Here is a 12,972-nt window from a genome sequence, read left to right on the forward strand (position 1 = left end):
ATATCTGTAATACTTTCAGATACAGATAAACCCGAATCACAACTCAAAAACTAAAATGACCCCATTGCTTACAAAAATAAAATCCAAACTACCGGCACGGCATTCAGTAATTTTTAGGACTTTGCCATTCTCTACAAGACTATTTGTCACTTCCAAAATATATCAAGCAGGTACTTTCAAGCCTGTATGTTTTTGATCATCCTATTATTCTCATCTGAAATGCCCTTATTGCCATGTTATCTTCAATGTCTATCAAGTGCCAGCTTGATCCTCTGGTCATAATTCATTTTCTCTTACCATGTTCCCAGCTTTATTTCTTATACTTTTTTTGAGGTTCTATCTTATCTGTAATACAGTCAGTCATTTTCACATGTTTTCTACATTAAATTGAAAGGTACTAAAGAATACTGGAATACTGGGGACATTCAAGCTATATTCACAATTCTCTAGTCTAGCACTTGGCACAATACTTTGAACACGGTAAACACTGACAGGTGGAAGGTTGAGAAAAACAAATTCATCAAAAATTCCTGCCTACACAGAAATTCTAAAGTCATAATCCCTTACTGGACTCCACTATCTAGCCAAACTGCAAGAATGCAAGGCATGCTCCTTCCTATTCAAGCTATTTTCTCAACCTGCATTGTCCTCCCATCCCCATTCTAGAGATCCTTTAATTACTTTGCCCTCCAGGGAACACCTCTGTAGAGCCAAAATTCCACCTCCTCAAAGGAATCATCTAAAGACCACTCTTTCCCAATGTGATGTTTTAAATCTAAAAACGATGTAGCATATATAGTGCTTTATGACCGCATCAATTTTCTTCAAAACAATCAAGTGGAACTATTAGTTCCCTCACCCAAACCTCTCATACCCAAACCTCCCCTACTCTAAACTCATTTGCTGATGATACTCAAGGAAGCTGATTGAGGAGATGGCTGTTCAGCACCCACAACATTCAGGGGACACAGACTCATACCCCCTCTGTGAACTCTTTCTCCCCAAATTCCAACAACATGGTTTCTGAGAAAGATTTCATTTCTTTGAAGAAACCATGGGTAAAAATTTCTTTCCAAGTGTTTTTTCACATTAGAACTGAGAGTCAGTCTCTAATGGCAAAAGCCATAGGATGTAAAGTCAAGGAATAGGTTTTTATTTATTAGGTTTTCTACCATTAAGAAGAGCCACTCATAATAAGAATGAGGCTGAGAGGACAAAACAGATAAAGAGATGAAAATGGAAACTGATGATAGCATTCAAATTCCTGGTTCCAGTCATCTGAGATCTCAGTTACAAGCCTGCTGTTCCCTTAGTTTAGCTGTTTGTCTCATTCTTTGATTGCCCCTAGATGAGCTCTCTGGTCTTTAGATCCTTTCACATATTTAAAAATTACTGGACCCCAAAGAAATTTGTTTAGGTAAGTTCTATCGGTCAGGATTAATGGTATTTAGAACTTAAAATTGAGACATTTAAAATATGCTTATTAACTTTTAATTAACACAAAATTATTGTTAATTAAAGAACATTATGTAAAGAACTATTTTCAAAAAAAAAACATTTAGTGAAAGACTAGCCTTATTTTATAATTTTATACAAATCTTTACAAGGTAACTTAATAGAAGACAGCTAGATTCTCATATCTATTTCTGTATTCAATCACTTGCTGTATATTTTTTTGGTTCATAGTATATCAAGACTGATACTTAATGTAGTTACTTAAAAGTCAGATGACATATAGAATCTGACCATACTTATAAACATTTCATACTCTGCTCCATTAAAATCCACTGGTCTATTATTAATTCATGCATATTTTATAGCATCATGCAATAGACATTTGGCAGTACGGAGTTCAATGAGGTATGAAAATCTTGTTAAGTGTTAGCAATATCAAAATATCACATTCTTTATGCAGTAAAGCACACTTGGGTCATCCAAACGCTACACATCTGGCCTTTACCCACCTCCTGGGAGATAATTGTTAAGACTTTGGAATATCCAGCCCAATAAGAATACCTCTGTTTACTAAAAACCATGGGCCATGCGAGATCATTATAGTAACAATGGGATTTGCAGTAGGAGGCCGCATATTATCAGTTTGACTTCTGGAATCAAACTCATGAAGTAACTATGGTCAGCCACACGGGGGCTCCAGGTCTACATGACCAACTCCCAACAAAAATTCTGGACACTACGGCTCAGATGAGCTTTCCTGGTTGGCAATACTTCATACATGCTGTCACACATTGATGCAGGGAGAATTAAGCACTGTCTGTATGACTCCACTGGGAGAGGACAACTAGAAGCCTGCATCTAGTCTCTCCAGCACCCTGCTCTATGTACTTTCTTCCTTTGTGATTTTAATTTGTATCCTTTACTATAATATAATAGACTTATACTGCGAGTGTAAAAGCTTTGATCAGTTCTGTTAGTCATTCTGAAAAGTCACTGAATCTGAGGGGGGGTTTTTAGGGATTTCTGACAAAAACCATCAATATTATCAGAAAAGTTCCTAGCAGGCACTAACATGAGTGTTATGATTCTTTTCAGATAGTAGGTATAACCTTGAAGAAAAAGTGACACTGTCTTCAAGAACGTGGGCTGACCCTGGCTTTGGTGAGTAAAGGCAAAAAATAAAGAGCACCACATGTGTATATTTTATGTCCTTTCTAGGTAACCACTGTTTTTTTTCTACAATTCAGAATAAAAGAAAAAAATTTTATTTTGTTTTGTATTTGTTTTTGTTTTAGTGAAATGTCATGTCCATTGTTAACTCTAGCTATTATAGTTGGACACGTGAAAAATAACTATATACAGTTTATGAACTGGTAGCACTTCAGGTAAATAATATATTGAAATACAGACTTGAAATTTTTTCTTTTTTTTTTTTTTTAGGCGAGGCGACCCTTGGTTGACCTCACAGATTGCAAGGACCTTACCTTACAATCCCTTATTTTTTACGCCTACAGCACCTGGTCTTCCCTAGGTGGTCTCCCATCCAAGTACTAACCAGGCCAACCCTGCTTAGCTTCCGAGATCAGACGGGATTGGGCTTGTTCAGGGTAGCATGGTTGTAGATCAGACCTGAAATTTTTTGAGCTATTTATCAATTGACATTTTTTTCTTAGCCACGAAGATTCTGTATTATTTTTAAAATTATACCTTGTAATATTAGAATTGTTCTTTTAAATATAATAGGAATTTAAATATAAGTATGCCACTTCATTGTTATTAGAACTTCTTGGAGCACAGAAAGAATTCTTCATACATGATTTTGCTCTTTTAAAAACAATACGCAACAAAATTATTTGTTAAACTGTATTCAGTCTGTAAATGTGTGTAGCTTATAAAGGTACACTAAGCTCATTGAATGTAACGTTTCATCCAAATAATTAAACATCTGATAAATGCTCAAGTCTGACTAACCATAGTTTACCTGGCAATCATTCGTTATAGTAAAAGTGGTGTGTCATAAAAGAAGCGGCTAATTCAATTCTCAACTCACTCACACAACTGCTTTTCCTCAAGATAATGTATTTGGGAATGCGACATGTGTATTTTCCACTTTACCACACAGAATATTAAAAAGACATATATACACTCGAGGATTGCAACTTAATAAAATTATAATTTTTACTGCTCTATCAAAGACATTCTTAATTGAAACTGGCTTTTTCTTTTGCTCTACAAGTGTATGGCAGTAATGAATACAATGACTACCAGTACAGTTTGGTGCCACTGCATTTATTTATACTAAAGTACCAGAAATTTTACTTCCTAGTGCTTTGCACCAATACAAATGTCAACAAAGTAAAAATAGCAAATAATGGCTTAGTTTCATGAAAACCGTTCTGACATTACAGACCTGAAAGGGCCTCAAAGAAACCTAGGGTTCAGAAAGAATAACCTAGTAAAAGTGGACTAGAAGAATCTACCAATCCCAGGGAAGCTATTCAAACATGTTTCTTGAAAGCCCCAGCTAAGACTGTCAGCTTTCATATGGAAGACAATGCTGTCACCAATATTATAACCAAAATTTTAATTTTCCTCTCTATTCTTCATGCTAAGCCCACTCAGCCTACATTACTTATAAATTTTTGGTTTTCATTGCTTTTGTATAAGACTAAATCTGTTATAAAGGGATCTATCCTATTTCCAAATAATTTATTAATTCAAACATTATTTTACTTTACTGATGTTTCAGATTTTTTAAATTTCCTAGCTTTGCATCTTTCTTCTGCTTACTAATATTTTGATGATGAATTTGTTCTCTAATTACTAATTTTCCTTTAATTAAGTCATAGGCTTACAAAATTCTTTGAAATTCTTTAAAAATGCCTTAGTTTTTACCTGATGGTTTGCTATGTTTCCTACTTTTAACATAATTTCAGCAATTATTTAGGAATGTCTTACTCACAGATCAAGTCCACCTGGGACGTGACTCATCCCTTTGTCCAACATATCCACGCTGTGTATGTTTAGCCACCTGTTAAAGTTACTTAGTAGACATCTCAGTTATCAGATTGACTGTTGGGGTATCACAGCGTGTGTGTTCAGGTGACCCTTATTTTACTTATTAATGGTCCCAACGCATAAGAGTAGTCATGCTGACAATTCAGATATGATGAAGAGTTTCCTTTTAAGTGTTTAAAGTGTTTCCTTTAAGTGAAAAGGTAAATACATACAATGAGATATTTTGAGAGAGATCATATTCACATAACTTTTATTGTAATATGTTGTTATAATTGTTCCATTTTATTATTACTAGTTGTTGTTAATCTCTTACTGTGCCTAATTTATAAGTTAAACTTTATTACAGGTATAGTACGCTTTAAAAAAAAAAACATAGTACATAACATGGTTCAGGGCATCCAGGGTTTCGGATATCCAGGGGTCTTGAAAGAGTATCCTTCCTGATAAGGAGGAACTACTGTACACACAACAGAAAACTATGTAACTACTTAAACGAATGAGGTAGTTCAAACATACACGAGCGCACAAATGTAAAGACTTGAAAGTACCTGAAATACAAAATCTGCACAAAAATCTACTCAGTGAGTCCTATCCTGACCACTCCATATAAAACTGCACACTACCTGTAGCAATACCAATACTCCTTTATCATATTTTTTCTTCTTTTTGTGTCATAGCACTTATTACCTCTAGCATTTAGTACAATTTATTATGTTTATTGTCTTTCTCCTTCTAGCAAAATGTAACCTCCAAAGAAGCAAGTATCCTCATCTGTTTATTCATTCACCCTAAGCACCTAGTACAGTGTTTGATATAAAATAGGCTCTGAAAAATTTATCTTGTTAAATAAATATATAAAAAAGTGTTAAACAGTTGACCTTAGAAAGCATAACTTGGAGAAATGAGAGCCAGTGATAGAAGGGGATTTTTTTAAACTAAAGAATGACTTTTTATACCTCTTTATATGTATTGCATTTTCCCCCTCTGTGCAAACATATATTACCTACTGGAAAACAAAAATTTTACCACTCATAACAATCACATATATTTGTTAACAAAAATATACATATATAACAACAATGGTCACTACTATCAACAGTGAGATTAAGAAGGTAGGAAGGAGAGGTGACTCTTATCTGTGTTGTTCATTTTTTGTTTTTTTCACAAGAGGTATTCATTTAATAAATACTTTTAACACTACTTATAGCAGAATAACTCCCAACCAGGAATAATTAGAAAAGGCAAATAAAATACTAGGAAATTTGTCTATGTGAAGTCATCCAAGAGTTGCTAAAGCAATCAGAACTTGAGACCCAAAATTTCAGAAAAAGTTGATGGCTGTTTAGCAGCCACTTTGCCCTTTTTCCCTTAAAAGTATTTACCAATATGTTCACAAATAAGAGTCTGAGAATTCCTGCAAAGACCCAAGTCTCCTGCCTGAGTCCTCTTAGGAGGAAAAGAATACAGCAGAGCTCTTGGTGGTCTCACAAAGCTGATGAAGCACATATTAGAGACTTGAAGGGCCAGGATTCCAATCATAAAGGAGAGACAGAGAACTGAACAGTTCTCCTCTACAGACATTTATTGGATTCTAAAGCTACAGGGATAAGATGTTCAACAAAGACTCTGCATAGCAAAATGGAGTAACTGGAAATTTTGTGATTAAAATGGTTTGACTGAATTCTGTCTGCTAAGCAGAGGAAAGAGTGAGCCATCCTCTTTAGCAAATTATCATTCAGATTTTCTATAAATTGTCAAACACAATGTCTGGCATTTATTTAAAAATTAACATCATGCCAAGAGGCAGGACCCAATGAAAGAAAACAAGCAAGCAAAAAGATCAAAACTTAAGAAAAAAATCAAAAGTTGATTGTTGGAGAGAGTAATATCAATGGATTCTACCAGAGATTATAATGATTCAAGATATTATAGAAATAGATAAAAGAAGAAATTTAACCATAAAATTGGGACTAAAACGTAATGAAATACATAAAACTAAGAACTAAATATATGAGATTAACAGTAGGTATAGTTTTTAAAAAGCTAATAAATGGGCAACTTTCACAGAAAATATCCTTAACTGAATCACAAAAAGAAAATGGGATAGAAAAATATAAAGGAGCATAAAAGATGAATGAGATATAATTTTTAAAAAGTGGTTTATAGACACACACGCACACACGCACACACACAGTCTCAAAAGGAGATGAAAGAATGAAAGGAAAGCAAAAGTTGAAGAGTAAATGGCCAAGAATTTTCCAATCAGAAAGAAAGCTATCAGCCCAAGGTTTCAAGAAGCTCAGTATACACCAAGCAAGGGAAAGGGGGTAAAAAAAAAGAAAGAAAGCCACATAGGTATATCACACCAAAAATGCTGAAAACCAAAGACAAGACTAAATTTGAAAAGCAGTCAGAAAAACACTATCTTCGAAGAAATAAACAATAAAAATCTTTGCTGACATTGCAACAGAAATATTGGAAGCCTGAGAGAATGAATTATCTTCATGTTTCTGAAAGAAAATAACTGCAAACCTAGAAATTTTTGCCACAAAACATCTTTCAAAAACAAAAACAAGCATGTTTTCAGATAAACAGAAAGTACATTTATACTAGTAGATGTATAGTAACAGAAATTCTACGAAGTTCTATAGGGAAAAAAGGTTACAGAAAAGCATGGAAATGCTGCAAAAAGAGTAAATATATCTTAATAAAAACCAATGTATAAAACACCTAATCAGTATTAAAGCATATGTAAAATGAAAACTTCAGGATAATAATATAAAAAGCAGAGGTGTATAAGAAGAATTCAAGTGTTCTAAGTTCCTAGCATTGTTAGGGAAGTGGTAAAAGTAAATATTTTCGGTAAACTGCAATAAGTCAATGAAATGTGTTGTAATCTCTAGGGCAACCACTAAAAGATCAAGATTGTCAGAATGGTTAAAAAAAATAGAACACACTTATAAGAGATACAACTTAAATAAAATAGGTTAAAAGTGAAAGGATGGAAAAAGTTATACCATGCTAGCACTAACCAAAAGAAAAATGATGACAAGTTAGATTTTAAGACAAGAAGTATTATTAAAGATAATAAGGGACATTTCATAATAATAAAGAAACTGATTCATCAGGAATTTAAGCTAAACTAACAGTGCATATACCCAGTAACTTAACATCAAAATATATATAAACTATAGTAGGCTGGAAAACTCATGCTTCTCATACTAGTTAATAAAAGGAGAAAAAAATCAGTATAAACTATTTGAAATTAAACAACAAACTCCTGAACTCTTGAATCAAAGAAATCACAATGGAAAATAAAAAGTACTTAATGTTAATGAAGATAAGACATATAAAAAGTTGTGAAATGCATCTGAAATTATACTTAGAGAAAAAGCTGTAGCCTTAAATGATTTTATCAAGAAAAAGGAGAATGACAACTATTTATTTACTTCATGAAATTAGTGAAAGAACAAAGTTAAACCTGAAACAAGCAAAAAGAAAATAGAAAAGAACAAAATTAATGAATTCAAAAGCAAACATATAACATAAAACTTCAGAAAAAAATCAAAAGGTGGTTTTTAGAAAGATTGATGATTCTAGCAACATTAATCAAAAGAAGAAAAAAGTAATAAATTGTCAATTTCAGTAACAAAAAAGGAGAGCTCCTACAGGTCCTACAGAATAACAATTAGTTACACTATCACTTATCAAGACTTACTGCAAAGATAGACAAACTAACAGAATGAAACTGAGATGAGAATAACAGACTCATACAGAAACTGTCACTAATTAATGACAATGATAGACCTGAGAAAGAGGGTCTTTTACTTATCACTTTTGTGTCAAACAGATATCCATATTAGAAAAAGGAAAAAAAGAAAAAGAAAAAAAAGAACCTTTACCCCCTCCCTGGCTCCATACACAAAAATCAATTCCATACATATGCTACATCTATAAGTTGCAAATACAATAAAACTTCTAGGAAAAATATAGGCAAATATATTCATGCACTTAGGGTAGGCAAGGATTTCTTCAACATGACTAAAATAAAAGCACCAATCATAAAAGGAAACAATAGTATAGTAAAATTAAGAATGTCTGTTCATTGAAGATAACAGTAAAGGAGTAAAAAGGCAAGATACAAATTTGATATCTGTAAGATATGCATCCAACAAAGAACTTACAGCCAGGATAAAGAACTAGAAATCTGTAAGTAAAAAGAAAAGTAAACAAAAAAATTGCAAAAGATTTGAACTGCCAAGTTATGTAACAGGTTATCCAAATAAGTCAATAGATATAAAAACACACACACCTTCATTATTCATCACATCAGGAAAATACAATTTGAAACCACAAGGGTTATTTCATCACCCACCCACCAAAATAGCTACAATGAATAGAATAAACAATTGCAACTGTTCCAAGAATGTGGAATAACTGGAATTCTCATACATTGCTATTGAGAATGTAAATTGGTACAAGGGTTTGACAGTATCCTTTAACAGTATCCACCAAGTTTATAAAAACATCCTATGAGCCTACGATTCTACTCCCAGATACAAACCAACATAACTGCATAACATGTTAATCAAAAATTTACAAGAAAATTCATAGTAGTACTATTTGTAACAGACAAAACAGGACACGATCTAAATATCAGGATAATAAACTGTGGTACTGTCACAACATAACATAAGCAATGATATGAGTGAAATATTGCTACATGAAATGACATGGATAAATCTCATAAACAAAGTTTGTGAAGTAACACAAAAGTATACTATATGATTCAATTTATATAAAATTCAAAAATCCCCATATAAACTATGATACAAGAAGTTAGGATTGTGTTTATCTTTGGGAAAGGGGGTATGGGAATTAAACTGAGAGCTGGCACAAAAAGATGTCTAGGATGCTGGTAATATTCTGTTCCTTGATTTAAATGTGGATTGCATAGCTATTATTAGTAAAATAGTGTACATAAAATATTAACATATATTAATGCATATTATTATACATACACAATATCTGGGAATATAATATTTATGTACTCATGCATAGGTATTACCTAAAATTTACTGAGATAAAATTATGATGTTATCCTTAATGTATGTTATAAGTGAATAAAAAAAAAACATTTAAGAAAAAAGTAATCTGAAATAAAGAAATATTCTTTATAGTAAAACTTTAATTTTAACATTAAAGGGGAGCATGCACACACAAACAGTATTAGGCAGTCAAAGTTATATCCACATTAGACACCTCATAATAGTATACAGTCAAATGTCTCCACGGGTCAAGACTGTGGTAACTTTTGCAAATTTATGTTATGTTCTGTTTAACAGCTTAAGACTCTATGGTCAGTACTAGCAGCTGAATCAATGAGTGGCCCTGTCTCACCTGTTTTGACTTCCTATGACTAATAACTCATGACCACTGAGGTCAGAGATATGATGAGAATACATGCTTCTGCCTCTACGGCATGTGTATTTTTATATCTCTTGGGATTTTTCACTATTTTTCACTTTCTCTATTCACTAAGTAATTATGTAAATTTTAATCATATCCATCATTTTTAAGCTTTTCGCATAAAAAATCAATACTTTAGTCTCTCTTCATCTGAAGAGCTCTTCGATTCCCAATTATTAGGAATTACTCTAAAACTCAGCATTTTAATTTCTGTAGAACAAAGCAGTTACAAGTATAGATGTTTGCTCAAAAACACTGCATATGACTTACTACAAAAATTTTCTATCATATTTTTATCATATTTGTCATTGATAAATAGGATAAGCTTCCTACTTAAGCAAACTTCCTCTTATCCCTGTAAATGTATATTTATTCTTGCTTTACTGTCCTTACCACACAGTACATACAAACAAAAAGATTACATGAAAACGTAAGTTCTTAGCATAGCTGCCTCTATATAATGTTAACAAGCCATCCACTTATGTACTTGATTCTTTTGTTGTTTCAATATTTATACAGGTTTCTGATTTCTGTGACAATTCACACCAACGTCACCTGCCTCCAGAAGGTAGGCATCATATATGTTCAACCTTCCTCTATAAGAATCATATACATCATTACATGTAAGTGCTTTACAAATGGTTTTTTTGATAATCATAAAATGTCAACATCGGTGTGAATTAGAAAAGGGGAAAAGTTACCATATTTCAAAAAAGGAAAACTGAATCATGAGGAAATTAAATAAATGTTCCAATATAGTGATTCACCAAAAACATTAAAAACAGAAATTCAGGTTTTCCAAAGTCTAAACTATGGGTTCTTCCTCTATACTACTTCCCCTGTTAAGCACCAAGTGGACAGAAACCCAGCTACTTGCTACTACTATGTTTCTTAAAACATGTTCTGCAAAGATGTTCACTGAGCATGTAATTAAATTTAAAAGCAGAGTTAACAAAAAAGTTTAATACAATAAAGATTCGTAGAAGTCCTGTACGATATGTGCATTCTGGATTTCCAAGAACATTGGACCCAAATTATCTCTGTCAAAAAAGTCATAAAATACCAGTTCCTGTAACTGAAAATATACGACATCAAAATCTGTGAGATGCAGCAAAAACAGTCCTTAGAAATTTATAGTACTCAATGCATAAATTAGAAGAGATCTATGATCAATAATCTTAAGCTTCCACCTTAGAAAGCAAGAGAGAGAGCAAATTAAGCCCAAAGTAAACAGAAGAAACAAATTTAGATCAAAACTCAGTTTTCTTTAAAATTGAAAAAGGGAAATAAAGAGAAAAGTCAATGAAACCAAAAGCTGGTTCTTTGAAAAGAGCAATAAAATTGATAAGCCTCTAGTCAGGTTAAAAAAAAAAGAGAGAGACAAATTATTAATATCTGAAATTAAAGAGGGAACATCAAAATCTAATAAAGGAATACTATGAACAACTCTGCCCATAAGTTAGTAAACCTAGATGAAAGGGATCAATTCCTTTAAAAAAGACACACAATTTGCCAAAACTCACAAAAGAACAAATAGAATCTGAATAGACCTTTATCTATTACAGAAATTTAATCAATAATTAACCACCTTCTGAAACAGAAAGCACCAGGACCAAATGGGTTCACTGATGAATTATATCAAACATTTGAGTAAGAAATTATAACAATTCTCTACAATCTCTTCCAGAGGACAGAAGTAGAAGGAATACTTCCTGATTCTACAAGACCACCATTATCCTAATACCAAAACCAGACAAAGAAATTACACGAAAACTACATACCAACCAATATCTCTCATGAACACAGATGTAAAAATCCTCAACAAAATATTAACAAATCAAATCCAACAATATATAAAAATAATTATACACCATTACCAAGTGAGATTTATTCCAGGTATCAAGGATAGTTCAACATTTGAAAATCAATTAATGTAATCCATCACATCAACAAGCTAAAAATAAATCACATGATCACATAAATAGATGCAGAGAAAACATCTGACAAAAGCCAAGATTCATTAATGATAAGACAAAGCCTCTAGAAAACATGGGAACACAGGAAACTTCCTTAACTTGATAAAGATATTACAACTTTAAAGGACTTTTCATAAAACTGCAACTGACATCACACTTAAGGGTGAGAAACTCAGTTTTCCCACTAAGACTAGGAACAAGGCAAGGATGTCTTCTTTCACCAAGGAAAGAAAATAAAAGGTATACAACCAGGAAGGAAGAGATAAAACTGTCATTGTACATAGATAACATGATTGTCTATGTAGAAAATCCTAAAGAATCGACAAAAAAATTTCTCAAACACGTAACAGATTATAACAGGATTGCATGATACAAGGTTAATGTACAAAAGCCAATAGCTTTTCTATATACTACCTATAAACAAATAAAATTTGAAATTTAAAACACATTACCATTTATATTAGCATTCCTCCCCCAAAAATGAAACACTCAGGTATAAATCTAACAAAATATGTATAAGACCTATATCAGGAAAATTACAAAACTCTGATGAACAAACTCAAAGAGAAGTAAATAAATGGAGAGACAATGTTCAGAGGTCAATTCTTCCCAACTTGATAACATTCTGAAAGAATCCCTGTCAAAATCCCAGTAAGTCATTTTGTGTGTATTAACAAACCACAGTTGCCCCTTTAACAACACGGGATCAGGGCGCCAATCCCCCATGCAGACAGAAAACCATGTATAACTTTTGACTCCCCAGAATCTAACTACTAATAGCCTACTGTTAAATGGAAACCTTACCAGTAACATAAACATTTAATTAAAACATATTTCGTATTGTACCACATGCATATTCTTACAATAAAGTTAAAGGAAAAAATGTTAAGAAAATCATAAAATACATTTACAATATTTATTGAAAAAAATTCACATGAAGTGCACCTGTACATTTCAAACATGTGTTATTTAAGGGTCAACTGTAATTCTAAAGTTTATTGGAGAAGTAAGACCCAGAACGGCCAAATCAAATGGAAGAACAAAGTTGGAAAAC

General features: G+C 32.5%; 1 protein-coding gene and 1 pseudogene across 2 annotated transcripts in view; both read right to left on the bottom strand.

Moving 5' to 3' along the window:
- Nucleotides 1–12,972, bottom strand: part of RASA1 (RAS p21 protein activator 1) — a 92,024-nt gene that overhangs the window by 61,186 nt on the left and 17,866 nt on the right. The gene's annotated exons all lie outside the window — the stretch shown is intronic.
- LOC118607529 lies at nucleotides 2,961–3,079 on the bottom strand (annotated as a pseudogene).

This window comes from Rousettus aegyptiacus, unplaced genomic scaffold, assembly GCF_014176215.1.
Source record: "Rousettus aegyptiacus isolate mRouAeg1 unplaced genomic scaffold, mRouAeg1.p scaffold_m13_p_8, whole genome shotgun sequence".
Classification (NCBI taxonomy): domain Eukaryota; kingdom Metazoa; phylum Chordata; class Mammalia; order Chiroptera; family Pteropodidae; genus Rousettus; species Rousettus aegyptiacus.